The following is a 23498-nucleotide window of genomic DNA, read 5'->3' as shown; positions in this document are numbered from 1 at the left end:
AAGTCTCTTCAACAAGCAATCAAGAGATTTCGAGATGATGTGAGCCGGTCTAGAGGCGTGTCGGGCTTTTCTAGACGAGGACGCGATCGACCCCTGTGACCACACGAGTCACTTCGATCGCCAGATGGTGGAAATGATCACCGAGAGAGGCGGAGTGTCTACATTGTGGCAAATGGCATTCGGGAGCTGTTGGTTTCGTGATCGCTCTCGCTATAAGTGTGGATCGGCCGACCACTTTATGAAGGATTGCCCGAGGATGCATGAATGAATGTAAGTCGAGTGGAAACCCGGTGCTACCATTTGCCGAGGTAGGCCACCTAGAAATATGGGCAATGTCGTTGGCGGTCGAGAGGATCTAGAGATGCTACCATCGATCCGAGGCTCGTGCTCTGCTAGGACTTATGCCATCGCGCACGCCGAGGATGCCTCTCCGGATGTCATTACCGGTACTTTCACTCTTTTCAATACAAATGTGATTGCTTTGATTGACCCCGGTTCTACTCATTCATATATATGTGAAACCTTAGCATCCAAAGAAGACTTTGCCTATTGAGTCTCTTCGAGTTTGTAATTCGGTGTCAAACCCTTGGGTCATTACGTGCTTGTCAACAAAGTGTGCAAGAAAAGTCCCCTAGTGTTCCGAGGTTCTTGTTTTCCGGCGGACTTGATGCTTTTGCCGCTCGATGAGTTCGACGTTATTCTTGGTTTGGATTGGTTGACCATGCACGATGCGGTTGTAAATTGCAAGGGCAAGACTATCGATTTGAGGAGCGCGAATAACAAGATAATTCGGGTTGAGTCTACGGACTTAAAGGGTTGCCATTGTAATATCGTGATGTTGGCCCGAAATATGTAAGAAAAGGGTGCGGCGTACCTTGCGTCGTGCTTTCGATGACAAGGAATCGAAAAAGAAACCCGAATCTGCGCCGTGGTTTGTGAATACCGGATGTTTTCCCGAAGAGTTGCCGGGTTTACCACTGCTCGAGAAATAGAATTTGGCATCGAATTGGTACCGGTACCACTCCAATTTCGATAGCTCCGTATCGTATGGCACCAACGAATTAAAGGAGTTGAAAGCTCGGTTGCAAGAATTGGTGGATAGAGGTTTTGCTCGCCGAGTTTTTCGCCTTGGGTGCGCCGGTGTTGTTCGTGAAAAGAAGGATGGAACCATGCGGTTGTGCATCGACTATCGTCGACTTAATAAAGCGACGATAAAGAACAAATATCCGTTACCACGTATCGATGACTTGTTCGATCAACTCAAGGAGCCTCGGTGTTCTCAAAAATAGATTTGAGATCGGGCTATTATCAATTACGAATCCGAGATTCGGACGTACCCAAGACTGCCTTCGGAACGAGATATGGTCACTATGAGTTCCTAGTGATGCCGTTTGGGCTCACTAATGCCCTGCGGTATTTATGGATTTAATGAATCGGATCTTGAGACCATATTTGGATCGATTCGTAGTCGTGTTCATTGATGACATCTTGGTCTATTCAAGAAATGAGACCGAACATCTTTGAACACCTGCGGTTAGTCTTTGCAAATTTTACGGATAAGCAATTATATGCTAAGTTCAGCAAGTGTGAGTTCGGTTAAGAGAGGTTAGCTTCTTGGGTCATGTGGTATCAGCATCGGTATTCGAGTCGACCGAATAAAATTTCAGCCATACTTAATTGGAAGCCTCAGAAATATTACTGAGGTTCGGAGTTTTTGGGGCTTGCTTAGGTTATTACCGACGATTTGTAAAGGTTTCTCAACGATAGCCACGCCGATGACGGCTTACTCCAAAAGGATGTTAAGTTCGAATAGACGGAGAAATGCCAAAAAGTTTCGATCAATCGAAAACTTATTTGACTGAAGCCCCAATTCTAGTGCAACCCGAGTCCGCAAAGAGTTTGTCATCTATAGCGATGCCTCCCTACTTGGGTTAGGTTGTGTATTGATGCAAGAAGGTCGAGTTGTGGCCTATCGTCGAGGCAATTAAAGCCACATGAGAAAAATTATCCGACTCATGATCTCGAATTGGCCGCCATCGTGTTCGCCTTAAAGATTTGGCGACATTACTTATTTGGTGAAAGGTGCCATGTGTACTCGGATCACAAAAGTCTCAAATATTTGATGACCCAAAGAGACTTAAATCTGCGACAAAGACGTTGGCTCGAGTGTTAAAGGATTACGAGCTGGTCATTGACTATCACCCGGAAAGGCGAATGTGGTTGCGGATGCCTTGAGTCGTAAATCATTATTCGCTTCGAGCGATGAACGTGCACTTGTCCGTCCGATCCGATAGTGTGTTAGTAGCTGAATTAAAAGCCAAACCACTTGTTGATACATCAAATTCGAGAAGCTCGGAAGGTCGACGACGAGTTGGTCGCAAAACGAGTGAGTGTGTGCCGAACAAGGACTCGAATTTCAAATCGATGATGACAATTGTTTGAGGTTCAAAAGTCGTCTGTGTGTTCCAAAGAATTGAACTCATTTCGATAATTCGAATGAAGCCCATTGTAGCCGAATGGCAATCCACCGGGAGTACGAAGATGTACAATGATTTGAAACGTCGGTTTTGGTGGCATGGTATGAAACGAGACATCTCCGACTTTGTTTCGAGATGTTTAATATGTCAACAAGTGAAAGCGGAACATCAAGTGCCTTCAGATTACTTCACCAATCACGATACCCGAGTGGAAATGGGATCGAGTCACAATGGACTTTGTATCCGGACCGCCATTGTCGCAAGTAAAAGGATGCGGTTTGGGTCGTGGTAGATCGATTGACTAAGTCGCTCACTTTGTCCCCGTGCGTCGGATTTTCAATGGACAAATTAGCCGAATTGTACGCTTCTCGATTGTGAGATTACACGGGTGCCTATTTCCATCGTGTCGGATAGAGATCCGAGATTTACCTCGCGATTTTGGAAAAAGTTGCAAGAAGCTTTGGGTACCAAGTTGCATTTCAAAGACCGCCTTTCACCCCAAATCGATGGTCAATCCGAGCGGATAATTCGGATACTTGAGGATATGTTAAGATGTTGCGTCCTCGAGTTTAGTGGTTCATGGGAACGGTATTTGTCGTTGATTGAATTCGCACAACAACGACTTTCAATCAAGTATTAAGATGGCACCCTACGAGGCTTTGTACGATTCGTAAATGCCGTACACCATTGTTTTGGACCGAGCTTGGTGAAAGCAAGATTTTCGGTGGATTTGATTAGAGATGCTGAATGAAAGTGAAAGTAATCCGTGAAAGTCGAAGATAGCCTCCGATCGTCGAAGTCGTGCGCGGATCTGAAGCGTAAGGATATCGAGTATCGTGGGTGATAAAGTGTTTCTCAAGGTATCGCCTTGGAAAAAGATACTCGATTCGGCGTAAGGGCAAGCTGAGCCCGAGGTTCATTGGGCTATATGAGATATCCGAAGCGAGTCGGTCCGATGGCATATCGTTTGATTTTGCCCCGAACTCAAAAAGGTTCACGATGTCTTTCATGTTTCGATGCTTCGACGCTATAGATCCGATCCATCGCACGTGATTAGTCCATCGAAATTGAAATTCAAGCTAATATGAGTTATGAGGAAGAACTAATTCGTATCCTATCACGAGAAGTGAAAGAGTTACGAAACAAGCGGGTTCCGCTAGTGAAAGTGTTATGGCTCAAGCACGGGATAGAAGAAGCTACTTGGGAGACCGAGAACTCTATGAAAGAGCGATATCCAAACCTATTTACGGTAAGATTTTCGGGACGAAAATTTCTTAAGTGGGGAGAGTTGTGACAGCCAAAATTGACCCTAGTCGAATGTGGTTTCGGGACCACAAAACCGAGGCATAAAAATAATTAAAATTTATTTTGATACCTATAATATGTGTGTGCTCATGTATGACATTTTATGATGATTGATTTAGTGTTATAAAGGTGAATTTCACTAGAAAGGACTTGTGTGAGAAAACTTAGAAATGAGATAGGCAAATGTTGAAGTGGCCTATTGATGCACACTAGGAAATGTTGTCCTTGCATGTCAAATTCCCCAAATTTGACTATAATGGCGGCCAAGGTGGGTATGATGGGCAAGGAAAACATGTTTCCAACATGTTTGGCTAGTGAGTTATGTAGGAAGTATTATAATAAAAATAAGCATAAAAAATGAAAAAAAAGAGAAAGATGAGCTTGGATGCCCTTGTTGCCGTGAGTAGAGGAAAAGAGAGGAGAAATTTTTGTTCATCCATTTTCACTTCTTGGCCGAAAATACTAAGGAAAAAGGGGGAGGATTTTTGCTTCATGCTTGGTTTAGAAGAGATCTAGAAGGAGATTTGGCTAAATTGCATCAAGATTAAGGTATGTATGAGGTTGTGTTGGGAGTTTCATGCATGTTTTGGTTGCTAACTTGATGTGCATGTTAGCCATGGCTCAAATCTTTGTTATGCCATGGAAATGGTATTTGGCCAAAGTTGTTATGGTGATAAAGCCATTGCATGCTAAGTATGAAGCTTGATGATGATGCATGCAATGATGGATTGTCTACTCTTGAGTAAGATTTTGAGTTTTCTTTTGTTTAATCATGATTGAAGTTGAAAAGGGCATGATTGTCATATTCGCCATGATGCATTCATGAGCATGGTTCATGCTTCTTGCATGTTAGTTAAAATTTGTGTTTTGGATGGCTATGGACACCTTGAAATTCGCCATGCTCATATATGTATATATATGTTTGCACATGATGTTTTGGTTATGAAGTAAGTGATGAATATGTTTGTTTAAAGAAGAAGATGTTGAAGAATAATTGTGAAATTGTAAGCACATTCGCCTAGCACACATATGAGTGCTTGATGCTATATTATAAGTTTTGAGCTACAATATGCAAAGCATTAACTAGTAAAATGCATGCTGTTTTTGTGTGGTATTAAGTGCATAATTGGCCTCAACATGGACATGTATATTCGGCCTTAGGTAGCCTATTGATGGCCTTAGCTTTTCCTTGATGCTCGAATGAATTGTATTGAATTGCTTGATGTAGTATAAAATGTGCATGACCATTGTGTATTCAAGCTAAAGAGTGGCCATATGACCATTTAAACTCCTTGTCATATTCGCCATAAGCTAGCACAATGAGGTTTTAATAAATTGAATTTGTTTGAATTAGCTCAAGAGCTAAGAGGGCCACAATTGGACAAGGGAAGGAAAAAGTGATCGAATAGTCGTAAAAGCCGTTCGACAACATCCGAGGTAAGTCCTCAAGAAGTGATCTTACTTGAATTATGTGGAATGAAATATGGATGTATTGATTATTGATTTATGTGTATGAGTATTCGAATGATACCCGGCTAAGTCCCAAGGCGATTATGCTAGTGATTATAATTGTGTTTGAGCCTTAGTAACTGAAAATGAAATATGTATGTCCAATGATTATTGATGTATGTGTGCATGAGAAATTGAATGATATCCGGGCTAAGCCCAAGACAATTATGCTGAAATTATATCCGGTTAAGACCAAGGCAATTGTGCTAGTGGCTACATCCGGCTAAGACCAAGGCATTCGTATGAAGTCATTCTATCCGGCTAAGACCAAGGCATTTGTGCACGTGGTTATATCCGGTTATATTCAAGAATCTTGGGCTGGAGGTGAGTGTTGGTTGCTGTAATAAATTCAATTAGTACGCTCAAAAGCCCAAAGAATAAGGTACGTTTATATGTGCATTGGAAAGTCGACATGTTTGAGCAACATTCGCTCAATCGACTAACAATTTCAGCTATTGAATTGATCGATACTTTGTGAAAGTATATAATGATGAAGTGTGAAGTAAGAATGACTATGTGAATGTGTATTAATGGAATGATGCATTTGGTTATGTGAATGTATTGCTTTAATTAAAGCTGATTATATTCCTTGAGACTTACTAAGCATAAAAATGCTTACCCGTTGCTTTGGCTCTCTGTTTTATAGATTTCGCCGATAGCAATCAGATTCGGGATCAATAAAGTCAAGTCATCCACACTATCAACGCCTCTATTTTGGTATAAATTTTGGTTGAACTTTGAAATGGCATGTATAGGACTACCCTTGTTGGTTTAAAAATGTGGTGATGTATATGTATACGGCCATGCGAAAATGGCTCGTAAAAAGGAAGCATGAACTTAGACTATTTGTGGTTTGTATGTATATATATGGTGTCATGATGTGATTATGGATTGGAAATGGGAATGTTGGTCACATGATCAGCCATTGGTATGGTTAAAATGATCATATATGAACCTATGTATGGCAAGACTAGTTGGTTCATGGAGACTACAAAATAGGTAAGACCTACCTTAAAAACAGATGCTGCCAGCTGCAGTGACGTGAATGTGAAAAATCACAAAAATTTGTAGGAATGGTATTAATTAGTGAATAAGCTATGTAAATGAACCTTGATGAGTCTATTTTCATATGGAAGAAACGAAATGGTCATAGGAGTTACATGTTAAGAGATATTAAAGCTATTGTGAGACAGGGCCAGAACGGTTTCTGGGTCCCCTGTCGCAACTTTAAAATTTACTATAAATTATCCAGAAAGAATTAGGAGTCATGCCTTATATTTACAGATTCCATTTTGAGTCTAGTTTCATTAGAAACAAACGGCACCAGTATTAAAGCCCTGTACAGATAGATATTCTAGTTATAACGCGCGAAGGTCAGAGCAGTCGATCCCTGTAACATGGGTGACTTTAACTAATAAACTGTACCAATTGGCCTGACCAAAAATTCTAGAAATAAATCCATGAATGGATATATGAGTCTAAATTCAGGGAAAATTTACAAAACCAGTTTCCAAGTTTTGAAACTCGAGATATGATTTTTAAGGCGACGGTGACGCAGTTTTCCAGCCTGACTGGAAAAGTGGAAATTGGTGGGCAAAATATGTGAACTTGGCTTGTTAACCCCTCGTGTCCGACACCGGCGATGGTCTCGGGTTCGGGGTGTTACAAAAAGTCAACAATTAATATCTCATATATATAATACTTAAGTAACCGAATATACAAATCTTATATACATATATATTGAATAACATTTCAATGTTACACAAATTAATCATTCACAAGCCGAATACACATATCATTATCCATGAATTCTTCATTTGCATTATACATAATTTATAGCTCATACCAATAATGATTTCTTACCTTTTCTTAAATAGATATTAAGTTAACTCATACCTGACCATTTAGCTCGTATTATACAATCCGAACACAATTACCTTTGCCCGATGAACCATTCGGAATTGGATAGGACACTCGAATAATCACATAAATCGTACAATGCCAACGTCCTAGACGTGGTCTTACATGTAACCACATATCAATGCCACTGTCCTAGACAGAGTCTTACTCGTAAACACATATCGGAATCACAAATCGATGCCATGGACTTACTCGCACACATATATCAGAATCCTATGTCATGACATACGTATCCTAGCTATTCTTAAGGTTCATACGGGACTTTCGGACGACGTATATCAGTCGAATCGAACTCGGAAGTGTAGTAGCCACATTTAATCATATTCGACCATAGTATATTTAAATTCTAACATTTCATAACAGCACATAAATATAATATTAAATTACCAATAAACACATTTATTTGCTTATAAACTTACCTCGGACGATACAAAATGGAATCGGGTAGCTAGTCGACGACTTTCGTTTTTCCCCAATCCAAGTCCGATTTCTTTAGTTCTTGATCTAAACATATTCAAATTAAGCTCATTAAAACATATTTTCATTCAATTTAGTCCAAAAACACATAAATAGGCAAATTACCATTTTACCCCTAACATTTACAATTTTTTACAATTTAGTCCCTATTGCACAAAACACAAAATACACAAAATTTCACAACACCCAAGTTAGGCCGAATAGCACCCATGCTCATACAATCCACATATTTTATCAATTTCACATTTTAGTCCCTCAAATTATTATTTTTGCAATTAAGTCCTATTTACTCAAAATCATCAAAAACTCCAATACAAAATATGTTAATCTAAAACATATCTTTCATTTTTCATCATCAAACCACAAAAATCACAAACTATCAACAATGGCACAACTCAAAATATTCATCAAAATCAAAAATTAAAGCTTGGGTTTTGTAGTACTCAAAGCAACGATCTCAAAAACGTAGAAATTATCAAAAACCGAACAAAAACGAACCTTGAATGAGCTTGAATATTGACCAAACCCTAGCTTGCTTTCTTTTGTTTTTATTTTGTTTAGTTTCGGCTACCAAGAATATGAATACTCACATGACTTTGTTTATTTTATGTTTTATATTATAATATAACATATGATAATTTAATATTTAATTTACTTATATACCTTTACTAATATAATATAAAAACCATGTAACATATATCTTATGCCGTCCCACTTACTTATTAATGGGATATTTACAACATAAATGTCCCAACTTAGAAAGCCACTAACAATTTGGCCCTCATGCTTTAAACTATCAAGTTTTTAATTTACGCGATTAAGTCCTTTTATTTAATCGGACACCTAAACGACAAAATTAAATCACGAAAATTTCATAGATATAAATTCACACAAAATAAACACGAAAAATAATTAAAAATATTTTTCTGACTCGGATTTGTGGTCCCAAAACTACCATTCCGATTAGGGTCTAAATCGGGCTATTACAATATCAATCTCATATAATCTCATAATATAACTATGCCCTTTGAACCACTTAGAATCTCATTATATACGCGGGTGGTACACCCAAGGTATCCTAAACGGTAATCCGTCAATTCTTATACATATGAGCTCTTAAGAGCGATAATCGGTAAGCTCCTCCGAGCTGAGTATCGGTAAGCTCTAATGAGCTGCAAATTGGTAAGCTCATACGAGTTGTGGTGAGTCCACAACAAATGCAGGATCTTAACCAAAATGGTAACCCTAATGACATGTCATTTTTATCTTACGAATTTCTAAATTTTAAATAGGACTCGGTATTTCTCGTATGTCGATAGTTATGCATTTGATAATTATACATAATAATTAAATCCATTCACATAGGTATAACTCAATTAAAGCATATAAATACTCAATTTAATTACACAAACTTACCTCGAACTCGAATGATGGAAAACGATCGTTTAATCGATAACTTTGTCCTTTCCCTGATCTAATTTCGTATGTTGCTTTTCTTGATCTATATAATCAAATTTAACCAATTTAATAATTATTCCATTCAATTTAGTCCAATTTCAAAATATGAAAAATTACCATTTTACCCTTAACATTTGACTTTTTTACAAATTAGTCCCTAGGCTTGGAAAAAAATGAAATTCATGAAATTTCAGTACACCCAAGCCTAGCCAAAACTTATATGTTCTTATAACAGCCCATAAATCCCATAATTTCACACATTTATCACCAACTTTTCATTTTTCACAACTTAACCCTTAATTGACAATTTCATGAAAAATCCTTTAACAAGTTTATTTAACAACCAACATTCATTTTCTTCCATTAAAATTCAAGAATAACCAAAATTCTCTCATGGAAAAACCCTATACTTTCCATTATCTTGCAAATTAGCCCCCTAATTAGCTAGCTTAAGCTACAGGGGTTCCAAAAACATAAAAATCAACAAAAAACAACCACCAAAATAACTTACATGCAAGAGTATAGCTTGGCTGAAATTTTCAAGTTTCCATGGCTATTTCTTGTTGATAGAAACGGTTGGTGAAAAAGAAGATGAAAAAGATGTAAACTAGCCTTTGCTTTATTTTTTTATTTTATCAATTAATCACCTAATATCTTACAATTTTTTTTTATAATTTCTCTCCATGTTCATCTACTAACTCAACTAGAGGTCTAATTACTCAATAAGGACCTCTACTTTAAAGATCTATAGCTATTTGACACCTTTAGATAATAGAACACAACTTTTGCACTTTATGCGATTTAGTCCTATTTCACTAATTGGGCATACAAACGGTAAAATTTCTTAACAAAATTTTTATACCATAATTCTAACTTTGTATAGACCACAAAATAATATTAAAATAAATTTTATGACCTCGAATTTGTGGTCTCAAAACCACTGTTTTGATTTCACCAAAAACGAGTCGTTACAGACAATGTTATTTTTTAGCAAGAACAAGTCAGTATCATTCTTACTAGTCTATCTGTGGAATATAAACCAATTAGAATAGTAGCTTCAGCAACTTGTGTCTCTCTTAATCTTCTTGCTGAGATGCTTGTAGATTGTGAAACAAGACAGTAAGAGTTTGTTTCTAGTGTACCATTACAAGCTAATATTGTTCACCAAAGTGGTAATGGAGACAGGCCATCCAGGCAAGCAGGTATGAATGGTTCTAGTCAATGGACTAAGTCACCATACAAAGGTTGTAACACCCCTTACCCGTATCAGACGTTGGGACAGGGTTCGAGGCATTATCAGACTTAAAAGTACACAATTTCGTAACATCAGGCCATAAAATTTCATTTAAATTAAAAACATTCAATCACATGCATAATGTCCCTTACACGAGCTACAGAGGCTCTAAACATGCATTAAAGGCGGTTTACCAAAAACTTTGGAAAGTTTTGGGAAACTTAGTAAAATTTTCATGAAACAGGGCCACACATCCGTGTGGACACAGGGACACGCCCGTGTGTCTTCAACACGCCCGTGTCATCAGGCTTCAAGCCATGTAACTCTCTATTTATGATGTCAGCAAAACAAATTGAACCATGCTTCCAGGCCACACACCCGTGTGCTAGGCCATGTCCTCCACACGGCTGAGACACATGGTCGTGTCTCTGCCCGTATGGCTAGCACTTTCCAAGCCTTTTGTTACCATTAATCCCTCACAGTTTTACACACATCAAAGATATTCATCATGGCATCATTTTAATGATTTAGCATACTTCACTAAGGTATATTCTTAACATTAACATGCTATTGTTCACGAGTTACACATACTAGTATAATGCCAAATCTAGACACAACAATCCATATTCATTGACCCTGTCATATGATGATCGTTTATACCAAATTTTCATGTTCATCGACTTATAAAGTGACCTTATTTAAACATCAAGCATTCATGTCCCACAAGCATAAACACATCATCGCATCACAAGCATTAGAACTTAGCATGGATAACTAGGCTTACAAGTCACAGTCATTATAAGCCACATCTCATGCCTATATACAATGAATCAATATAAGCCAATACATTTGGCTATTCATAACAACATCTATCATAAAAACTAAGTCCCTATACATGCCACACACTTGAAGTGCTTAATACATATATGTCAATACTTCAAAGGTGATGACTTGATAGTGTGATATTGCCTCTGACAATCTCCAACCCCGAGCTAACCTGTCAACGCTAAAGAAATGGAAAGGAGGGAGTAAGCTTTATAGCTTAGTAATTCCATATGAAAATAATAAGCACTTTTATCAATATGTTTCCCAAGGTAATACAATCACAATTTCACTTTTAGTTATGTTCAAGTCAAGCTGTCTATTCGAGTCAGTGTCACTAAATTATTTATATCTTGAGTTACGAAACTCTAAATTAAGATCTGCTAATTTTTTTTGAAACTAGACTCACATATATTCTTACCATAAAATTTTCAGAATTTTTGGTTTAGGCAATAAGTACAGTTTATTCTTCAAAGTTACCATTTTTCTGCTATTTGACAGATTCGACCTTTCTTTACTAAAAATTAATTATCTCACAATAAGAGATTTGGATAGTGTTCCTGTCTATTTCTCTTTAAAATAGACTCATTTATGATTTATTCATATGAATTCTAACCCATAATTATTTTCATACAATTTTTAATAATTTTCCAAAGTTCAAATAGGAGAGCCCGAAATCACTCTAACTATGTCTCACAAAATTCTAATATCTCACAATATGAAATTCTTTTGCTTACATCGTTTCCTCTATGTGAAACTAGACTCAACAAGCTTTAATTTCATATCATATTCAGTCTCTAGTTCGATTTCCAAAATTTTTGGTGGATTTTCAAAGTCGGACTACTACTGTTGTCCTAAAACTATTTTAGTACAATATAATGATAACTATCATAAGTTCACTTTCAACTAATCGTGAACTCACCATTTCATGAATTCCATGTTCAAATACACAATATAAGTTAAAATGATATTGCAACAAAATTCATAATCATAATTCATACATCTTAGCTCACCGATATCTTGATATTTCAAAGTCTCAATAACCATAAGCTTAGTGTACATACCTGTACCATACATTCTTACCCATTTTATTCGACTTTTTATCTGAACATCTTGAATGGCCCGTTGAACCACCAGAATACTAAAAGACACTTGGGATTACCATAGACCAAATAAAGTACCAATGCCATGTCCCCAACATGGTCTTACATGAATCCACATATCATCGCTGATGCCATGTCCCAAACATGGTCTTACACAGGCACACATATCATCGCCGATCCTATGTCCCAGACATGGTCTTACACAGGCACACAAATCATCGTTGATGCCATGTCCCAAACATGGTCTTACATAGGCACATATATTATCGCCGATGCCATGTCCCAGACATGGTCTTACACAGGGACACACCTCAGATGTCGATGCCATGTTTCACACATGGTCTTACACAGAATCTCATTTAGCACGATGTCACGACATCCAAGTCCTAAGTATTACTTTGGGTCACCCGGGCTTTCGAGACACGAGGCTATCACTAAAATTCCATTGGATCATCACAAGTCAATTTCATTTAAGCATACATACATATATCTTATAATGTCAGATATTAAATACGTAATATTGGAGTTATTGAATTACTTACATACAAACTTACAATTCATGTAAATCAAACATTAACATTTCAAATATAACATTACATTATTATTATCACACAAACTTACCTCGAATCCGAGCACGGCTAATTATTCTATTTTCATCCATAACTTCGAACCTTCCCAATTTAAGCCCGAATCTCGGTTTTCTTGATCTAACATTTCAAATGTAGCTTATTTATTATTCACATTATTCAAATTGACCCAAAAATCATACTTTTATAAATTTGTATTTTTACCCCTAAACTTTCACATATTTACAATTTAGCCCCTAGGCTCGTAAAATGATTTTCATTCAATTTCTTTGTACTTTAAGCCTAGCTGAATCGTTTTTTATAACTATAGCAGCCCACAATTTCCACTAAAACACATTTTTATGACAAATTTTATAACTTTTACGATTTAGTCCTTTTAAGCATTTTCACCGAAAATCACTTAGCAAAAGTCATTTATTTAACACCCAACATTCATTTTCTACCATTAGACATCAAAACACATGCATATCACTCATGGGTAAATTTTTAAACATGAAACCTAGCTCAAAATAATGGTAGAAATAGGTAAATCAAGTTACCGAGACTTCAAAAATGTAAAGAACATTAAAAACGAGGTTCGGGATTACTTACAAATAAGATTGGAAGCTTGAACCAAACCCTAGCCATGGCTTCCATGGTAGATTCGGCTGGTACATGAAGAAGATGGACAAATTTGGCTTATTTTGGCTTTTTAATTCTTTTAATTATTAGATTACCAAAATGCAACTAACTTAAAAATATTCTATTTCACCTATTTCATGTCTATTTTTGTCCAAAAATTAACCAATGGTATAATTACCATTTAAGGACCTCAAATTTAAAATTTCAAAATAATTTGACACCTCTAACATATAGAAATCAACTATTGCATTTTTTACAATTTAGTCCTTTTGACTAAATTGAGTGCCCAAACGTCAAAATTTTCGAACGAAATTTTCACGAAATCATCCCGTGAAATTATAGAAAATAAAAATATAATAAAAATAAGTTTTCTTACGTCGAATTTGTGATCCCAAAACCACTATTCCAGCTAGGCCCTAATTCGGGATGTTACAAAGGTGGTGGCTCTTAGACGTTTCGAGGCAAAGGCCGTGGATGAAGGTTTTTTCATAACAAACCTCAATGCTAGCTATGTGGTAGAGTTGGCCATACAGTTCATAAATGTTACTACAAATTTGATGAAAACTTTGAAGGTGTAACTGACAAAGCGATGTATGTGAACTATCATCAGTTTAAGGATCAACCTTCTTCAACTTGTGGTGGTTTTCATTGTTGTTATTAAGAAAGTAGTGTGCAAAGTTTGTCTCCAGCTACTTAGGTCTAGCAGCCTTAGAGTAATGTTTTACAAACTAATGTTGCTTTAACAGAAGGGCAGTTTCATCAAGCTCTATGAATGCTAAAGTGGGGAATTCGGACTCAGTAGCCTCTAACCATGTCACTAATGTTATGTCAACACTACATGATGCAACTGAGTATACAGATAAAAAAAAAAACTTTTCATGGGCAATGGTGTGTCTGTACCAGTGGCTCATGTTGGTTCCTTTTTCTTTACAACTGGTAGTAGGCTTTTTCATTTGAAAAATGTTCTTCATGTTTCACGAATTTATAAGAATTTGATGTCTATTGCACAATTTGCTAAAGATAACCAGATTTATTTTGAGTTTCATCCCTTGCATTGCTTTCTAAAGAATATCAAGATAAGGAGCATTTTATTAGTGGACCACATTCATGAAGGACTATATCAGTTTAATCTCTTAGCAACTCAGTCACTACCAGCTTCTCCTACTGCTCATACTACTCAGTTGTGTTCTACTTCTTCTTGTTATTCTATTTTTTATTTGTGGTACAAACGTCTTGGTCTCCTTCATATAAAATTGTTATTTCAATTCTTAAAAAGTGTAATGTTGTTTCAAATAATTTTAAGTTGACTTTAGTTTGTTCAGCATGTCAACTTGAGAAGTTCCATAAACTTCCATCTCCTACTTCCACCACTGTTTATTCATTTCTGTTTGAACTTGTTGTTTCTGATTTACGGGGGCCTGCTTATGTGACTTCAGAGGGATATTTTACTATGTTTCATTTGTCGATGCATATACTTAGTACGCATAGCTCTATCTATTAAAGCGCAAGTCAGAAGCTCTTGATAAGTTTCTTCACTTACAAAAGCATGTTGCAGTTCAGTTTGGCTATTAGATTAAAGTTCTTCTAAGTAACTAGGGTGGAGAGTTTTGATCCTTTCCCAAAGTTCTTTATCAGTTGGGCATTCATCATCGATTTTCTTGCCCTCATACTTCAAAGCAAAATGGCTTAGTCAAAAGAAAACATAAGCATGTTATTGATACTAGCTTGACATTGTTGTCACAAGTTGTTTTGCCTATGCATCTCTGGGCTCATGCATTTGTTAGTGCAGTCTATCTTATCAATAGGCTTTCTACTCCTATGCTCAATAGTAGGTCTCCCCATGAAATGTTATACAAGACTTCGCTAGATTACATGCAGCTGAAGGTGTCTGGGTGTAGGTGTTACTGTATCTCAAGCCATTCAAGGATCATAGGCTTCAATATCGGTTCAAACCTCATGTTTTTATTGGCTACAGTCTAGTCCATAAAGGATATAAGTGCCTCGATGAAACTGGCAAGATTTTTATCTTTAGACATGTAGTCTTTGATAAAAGTTTCTTTCCTTTTGTTTCTCCTGATAAGCCAGGCAGTGGTTCCAATTCTCATACTCAGTCAAGGTTTCTGCATCAGTAGTCTAGTATTCTTGTTATGGTTCCTTCTTTTGGTCAGTCAATTAGTCATGTTGCTCCTTGTAACACCCCCTACCCGTATCCGTAGCCGGAATAGAGTACGAGGCATTACCGAGGAGTATGAAACACTTACAAATAATTTAAATATATTTCCATAACAACTTGTCTCGATTTCATACTATTTCATATTTAAGCTTTATTCACCAAAGTATTTGAAATATCATCTGTATGCAAATAGCACACATGAGGTACACAATTCTATAATTATGAATGAACACATTTATCAAACATATTCCACATTCATATATCAATGTCTCATGTCTCCATATATCAATAACCGTCATTTTTCTTGTTTTTCAAATAATTATGTGTAGCCATTCATAAGCATGCAATTCACTGTTTCTTCCCATCAATCACAATTTCAAATGACAAATTCATGTGAATGAGCTCAACCTCATTAGGTGTTTAAATTCTGTCATTTTGATTCACATACTCATAATTTACTAACATATCATGTCAAACACAATCTCTGAATGATGAAATCACATAATTGAGCTCAATAATAATAATGATAACATTACTTACATTTCTCTTTCTACACGTTACATTTACAACTTACCAACTTGTCCATTCAAGGAACGGCTTACGGATTTGAGTACATTGTGATCTAAAGCCCGAAGTCTAGCTGAAGCACATAAGTGCTAAACGGAAGCCCGAAGGCTAACTGAAGCACACAAGTGCTAAACGGAAGCACGAAGGCTAACTGAAGCACACAAGTGCTAAACGGAAACCCGAAGGCTAACTAAAGCACACAAGTGCTAAACGGAAGCCAGAAGGCTAACTGAAGCTCATCAGAGCTGAACTGAAACCCCAAAAGGGTTAACTGAAACTCATATGAGTTAACGGAAGCTCGTAAGAGCTAAACACAAAGCAAACACAAGAATTCACAACAAATGTTGAATCTCGGTTTACTTGGGTAATTTATCGCCAATTCATCTTTTTCACTGAAGGATCGTACTCATTTCCTGCGTTCCGTTCCTCCGAAATACTCAGTTCAATTTCATAACTTTTGTACATAATTTACTTATTTTCAACAATTAACATACATAAATATTAATTACCATTCATAAAATAATATTGAAATTTAATAATATTAAAAATGGTCACTAAAATTTAGTTATATAAACTCACAAGTTCGATTTTTGTATTATAGCGATAATCATAATTTCATAATAAATATTCCAAATAAAATATTATATCATTTCTAATTCAACATTTATCAATTATAATCAGACATGTGATCAATTTATACACAAGTCATTCATATATATATGTATATTTTCCTCCTCCCCCTCTCCATCCACACCCTTAGTATAAATAACACACTTGTAAGTAACATTATCCATAATTTTCACTATTTACTTATGTGAATATTCAAGCTATCCATCCGTGTCATAGTCACTAAATTATTTTTATCTTGAGCTACAGAACTCCAAATTAAGATCCGGTAATATTCCCTGAAACTAGACTCACTTGTATTCTTAGAATAAAATTTTCATAATTTTTGGTTTAACCAATAAGTACATTTTATTATTTCAAGTCACCCCTGTTCTGCTGTCTGACAGTTCTGATCCTTCTTCACTAAAAATTAAATATCTCCTCGTACAGGATTTGAATGATGTTCTCGTTTGTTTCTCTTGAAAATAGACTCATTCAGGATTCTAAAAATATGAATTTAAGCCCCTAATTATTTTTATTAAATTTTTTATTATTTTTCAAATTCAGAACAGGAGAACCCAAATTCATTCTGACCTTGTCTTACAAAATTTATTATATCTCATGATTTACAATTCCATTGCTTACACCATTTCTTCTATGAGAAACTAGACTCAATAAGATTTAATTCCATATTTTTTTCATCTTTTAATATGATTTCTAAAATTTATGGTGATTTTTTCAAAGTTAGCATACTGCTGCTGTCCAAAACTGTTTTAGTGCAAGATGTTTATTACCATTTTTCCCCTAAGCTTTTAATAAATAATAATTTCGTCCTTACTCAATTATCCTTTCAATTGAGCTGATTTTTCTCAATTAACACTTAATTCTATCATTTTAAATTACTTTATAACATTTGGAAATCAGAATTTCAACACTAGACTTTAATTCCAAACATTTTCACAATTAGGTCCTAAAAATCAATTTCTATTGAAATTACCTAATAAAATCATCCCATAAACAAATTAAAGCTTCAATTTCATGCTATTTCATTATAAACTTACAGAACTCAACCATGATGACTTTCAATTTCATCCATGAAATCAAAAACTAATGAATTTAATAGTAGGACCTAGTTGTAAAAGTCTTAAAAACACAAAAATTATAAGAAAAAGGAAAGGGTTAACTCACTTGGTGCAAAAATTATGGAATACCAGCTTATAGAACCCCTCATATGGCATTTTGGCTGATGATAATGAAGAAAAAAAATGAAGAAAATTCTAGATATTCCAATTTGGTCCCATTTTTATTTAGCTGATTTTGGTAATTTTCCAATTTTTCCCTTCTTTCACCCTTTTCCTGATTTTTTTTCTCAGCTATTGCCGCCTAAAATATATCCTTTGGGCTTATTTTCACTTTAGGTCCTTCCTCATTTGAAAATTGAGCTATTTAATCCTTTTAGCAACTTTTACACCTTTTTTCAATTTAGTCCTTTTTATTTAATTAACCACCCAAACGTCAAAATTTTTTGACGAAATTTTAATACTACCTCACTAACACTCCATAAATATTTCTATAAATATTTATGGCTCGGTTTATGAAGTCGAGGTCTCGATACCTCATTCTCAACCCAATTTACCTAATTAATTCTTTTAAATCACCAAATTCACTAATTCAAAAATATTTTTATATTCACATTTGACTCATAGATATTAATTTATTAAATTTTTGACTCACTTATCGGATTTAGTGATCTCAAATCTCTATTCCTGACACCATTGAAAATTAGGCTGTTACACTCCTACCGATTCTTCTCCTCATTTGGGATTACCTGTTATGTCAGGTTCAGCTACTAAAGTTTGTGTTGTTTCTCCCTCTGTTTCTACTAATGTGTGTTTGGCTTAGGATAAAAATGTTTCACCTAAAGGTGCTGCTAATGTTTCTCTTTGTGATACAACTTCATTTGATGAGATTACTAGTTCATCTAGAGTTCCAATTGTGTTCTTAGAAGTTGCTTCATCTGTTGGGATTTCTCAATATCGTCCAACATCTTTACCTATCAATGAAAATTCTCATCCCATGCAAACTAGGTCTAAGAGAGGCATATTTAAACCAAAGGTGTTTTCAGCAGAGTTAAGTGAAAAAGAACTTGTCATGATTGAGGAAGCTTTTACTAGCAAGAAGTGGACAACGGCAACTCAACAGGAATATGATGCTCTTCTTAAGAATAAGACATTGGACTTGGTTTCTTTACCTACAAATAGAAGGGCTATAGGTTGCAAATGGATGTTCAAACTCAAGTGCTATACAGATGGCTCAGTAGTTCATTACAATGGTTGATTGGTGGTCAAAGGGTATCTCCAGGAGGCAAGTGTGGACTTCTAGGAGACTTTTAGTCCGATTGTTAAGACAACAACAATTCGTGTTATTTTGGCTTTGGCTATGAAACTTGGTTGGCAGTTGCGAAAAGAAGACATTAATAATGCTTTCTTAGTGGCAATTTGTCTGAAGCGATTTATATGACCCAACATCCTAGTTTTGAACAGCAACATGGGTAACAACCGTAAGTATGTAAGCTGAAGAAGGAACTATATGGCCTCAAACAGGCTCCTTGAGCCTAGTTTTCTAAGCTAAAGGAATTTTTTCTTATTTTTTATTTTATTCTATCCAAATTCGATGATTCTCTCTTTTTTAAGAAGGTAGAAGGTGTAATATATCCCATTTCTATCGTCGGAATAAGGTTACGGAGAGTAATCATACATATCAGAAAATTCGCATAATTTAGATAATTTGTTCATCAATTAAATTCCCTATTTATAAATATGACACATTTCGGATTAAAACATACTTGAATGAGTATTAAATCGGGCCTTTAAGGCCCTAAAATAGGCTTACGAACAAACAGGGACCAAATTGATACAAATCAGAATATTAAGGACAAAAATGGAATATTTTACTTGCATGGGTCACACGGATGTATGGCTCTCCCACATGCCTGTGTGGCCATTCCACATGCCCATGTACCTAACCGTGTGCTAGACTATGTAACTTACTGACTTGGACCACACGCTCCTGTCTCAGCCTGTGTAAACCCTGCACCTAATACGCCCAGGGCACATGCCCATGTGGTCTACCAGTATAAGACACACGGTAGTGTGACAGCCCGTGTCCAGGCTATGTGCAACCTTAATTGACTAAAATCTTGCCTTTTTTCATACCTAAAAGTTTTTATACCTAGATTTATCAAAGCACATGCATAGGAACCTTCAAAATGCAATCAAATATGCTCAAAACATGCCAAAGCAAATAGCCTCTGTGCCAAACCAATGAGCCTTCAATAACACCACAACTCAAACACCTAAACAATTCATTTCTTAATTTGAACAAACAAGCCACAAAACACATTCATAGTATTGCTTTTCCAACCAAAGTACTTTACTCATTCATGAACAAACCACACCAATTTCCATGCTCATTCACACTCTTGCATATGCCACAATACAATCCAATTCATGCTACTCAAAATGTACTTTAACTTGGACCATAAATTTATGGCAATCAAGACACACAACCATTACACATATACAATCACAATATACTTAATAGCCCTATTACATGTCATATAACCAAGTTATTCAAAATCTACCAAAAGAGTCCTTGAGATAGTGTGTTTCTTTGAGCTTGATCCGATCTCCCAACTACAAAAACGAAATCTACAAAACAAAGAACAAACAGAGGTAAGCTTACTTGAAGCTTAATAAGTTCGTAAAAATAACGATAGAGCTTACCACAAGTTAACAACACAATTGAATAACAACTAAGATAGTTCCTTATCGTTCACAATCCACCACAGATAAAAGCTACATGTTTCATTAAATCAATTTTCTCATATGTCATTTGCTTGTCATTTCAAAAATCCAGGGTATCGCTCATTCGAGCTAGTTTCCAGAACATTGACCGTTTCACAATGTTGCTCACACAAGCTGACGAGGATTTGCAACATATGCAAGACCTCAGCCATTGCTACGGTTCATTCGTTAGAACAAAGCATTCAATCATTTCACTATTTCTAGATGCTACTCACACAAGGTGTCGAGAAATCCACAACTTATGCAAGATTCTCAACCATTGGAACGATCTACATTATCAGAACAGAATATTTAATCATTTAATCATTACACATCCTGGCCCAAGGTCAAATCACCTTACTCGTTCGTATCACCAACTCTGAATTGATCAAGTATGCTTAAAAATTCCAAAACTCCAATATAGAAAATATATGGAAAGAAACACTAATGTAAAAATTAGAAATGTGAACTTACCAAGCTGATTTGTAGTAATAGCCAAAGTATAAGGACTACTCCCCTACCTTATCTTTTCCTCAGTTATCAACATGTTCTTGATCTAAAATAATAATTTCATTAAATTGACTAAATCAACAGAAAGTTCAAATCATTTATGTAATTAAGTCTCTTTTAACATTTTACAAAAATTACCCTAAACTTTCCATTTATATTCAATTTAGTCATCAAGCCTTAATCTTGCAATTAACCCGATTTTCCTAGGAACCCAATTAGACGATTGGTAACCATCACCATATCAGCCTTTACTTGTGATTATTTCACTTTAAATCTTTAAAATTTTAACACTTTAACAATTTAATCCTTAAACCTTAAAATAATCAAAAACCACTTTTCAATATAATCCTATCTAGCAACCAAAATAAATAATCTATAACAAAATTTCAAGATTAGCTAAATTTCAACAATGTCATAATTCAAAACAGTTAACAATTTTTTAAATTAATCTACGGGCTAGCTGGATTAAGCTAATACGAGCTCAAAAACATAAAAATTACTAAAAATGAGCATCAAAACTCTTACCAATTGAAGCTTTTAAAGTAAAAGCATGAAACCCTAAATTTTTCTCTCCTTGTGTCGTGGAGAAGATGAAGAAATAAGCTAAATTATTCTTTTTCTTTTCTTTGATTTAATATATATATATCGGTTATTTTGTAAATATTTCAAAGTTCTTAATTAAACATTAATTAATCCCAATTAACCTTAATTAAACTTATTCATTTAAATAAATAAGCATGTTGATCCACCTATTAAAATCTTTATTAACTAATTTATTCATTTAGCCCTCTTAATTTAGTAAACTCTACTTTTAAAGCTTTTACGATTCAGTCCTTTTTACTTAATTAACTATCTAAATGATATAATCTCATAACCAAATTTTAACACTACACTAATGACCTCGTAAATATTTAAACTAATAAATATTTATGAACCGACACTTTGGATTGTAGTCCCAAAACCACTGTTTCTGACACCACTGAAAAATGGGCCTTTACAAAAGGTATGATCCTTTATGTTTTGGTATATATGGATGATATTATTGTCACTGGGAACCATCAAGGTAGTATAGATGTATTTGTTAGAACTCTGGATACTCAGTTCTCGTTGAAAGACTAGGGACAACTGAGTTACTTTTTAGGTATTGAAGTCTCTTCTACTACTGGTAGACTATTTTTAAGTTAGCACAAGTACACTCTTGATCTACTCAAGAAAGCTCATATGGATCAAGCTAAAGGTTCTCCTACACCTATGGCCACATTGACAAATTTGTCTCAACATGTTGGAAGTGCTATAGAAAATGACTCCGAGTATAGGAGTATTGTGGGAGCTTTGCAGTATGTTGTCATCACCAGGCTTGACATTACGTTTGCTGTCAACAAAGTTTGTAAATTCATGCATAAGCCTCTTGATCAACACTTCAAGGCTATCAAGCGCATCTTGCGATATCTCCAAAACACTATGGGCTATGGTCTTCACTTCACAGCTATTTTTAGTTTAGATTTGGTTGGTTATTCTGATGCTAATTGGGGAATTGAGTTAGACGATAGGATATCTACAACGGGGTTTTGTGTATTCTTGGTGGTAATCTCGTGTCTTGGGGCTCCAAGAAAAAACAGGTTGTGTCCAGGTCCACAGCAGAAGCAGGGTTCAGGGTGTTGGCTTATACTACTATAGAGATGGTCTGGCTGGAGTCATTGTTGTCCGAGTTGCATGTCTCTCTTTCAAGGAAGGCAGTAGTGTGGTGTGATAACTTAGGGCCTGTAACTGTGTCTGCCAATCCAGTTTTGCATTTGAAGTTCAAACATGTTGAGTTAGATTTATTTTTTATTAGAGAAAATGTACCTGTTGGAAGTCTAGTCGTGGGACATGTTCCAGCATAGGAACAAGTGGTAGACATGTTTACAATGTACCTGTTGGAAGTCTAGTCGTGGGACATGTTCCAGCATAGGAACAAGTGGTAGACATGTTTACAAAACCCTTATCTGCTCTTTTTTTTTTTTTTACCAAGTTTCAATCCTGCCTTAGGGTTGTTACAAAGTTGGATCAGTCAGCAATTGCTAGAAGCAACTCCAAGATGGAAGAATGTTAAGAAATAAGAAGTGTTGCAACAGATTGGTGGTTAAAGTTGTTATAATTTGTTAGCAATTAAGGTTTCTATTACAATGTCAGTTCATAGTTGTAGTATAAATATCATGTCTTAGTCTTCAGTATAATGAGAAGAAATGAGATTCTTTTCTACTATCTTGTTATATTTTCTTTGATTATTATGCTATCTGATGAT

The sequence above is a fragment of the Gossypium arboreum genome, chromosome 1 (genome assembly GCF_025698485.1).
Source record: "Gossypium arboreum isolate Shixiya-1 chromosome 1, ASM2569848v2, whole genome shotgun sequence".
Classification (NCBI taxonomy): Eukaryota; Viridiplantae; Streptophyta; class Magnoliopsida; order Malvales; family Malvaceae; genus Gossypium; species Gossypium arboreum.
The sequence above is the reverse complement of the archived record's forward strand: the minus strand, read 5'-3'. Positions refer to the sequence as shown.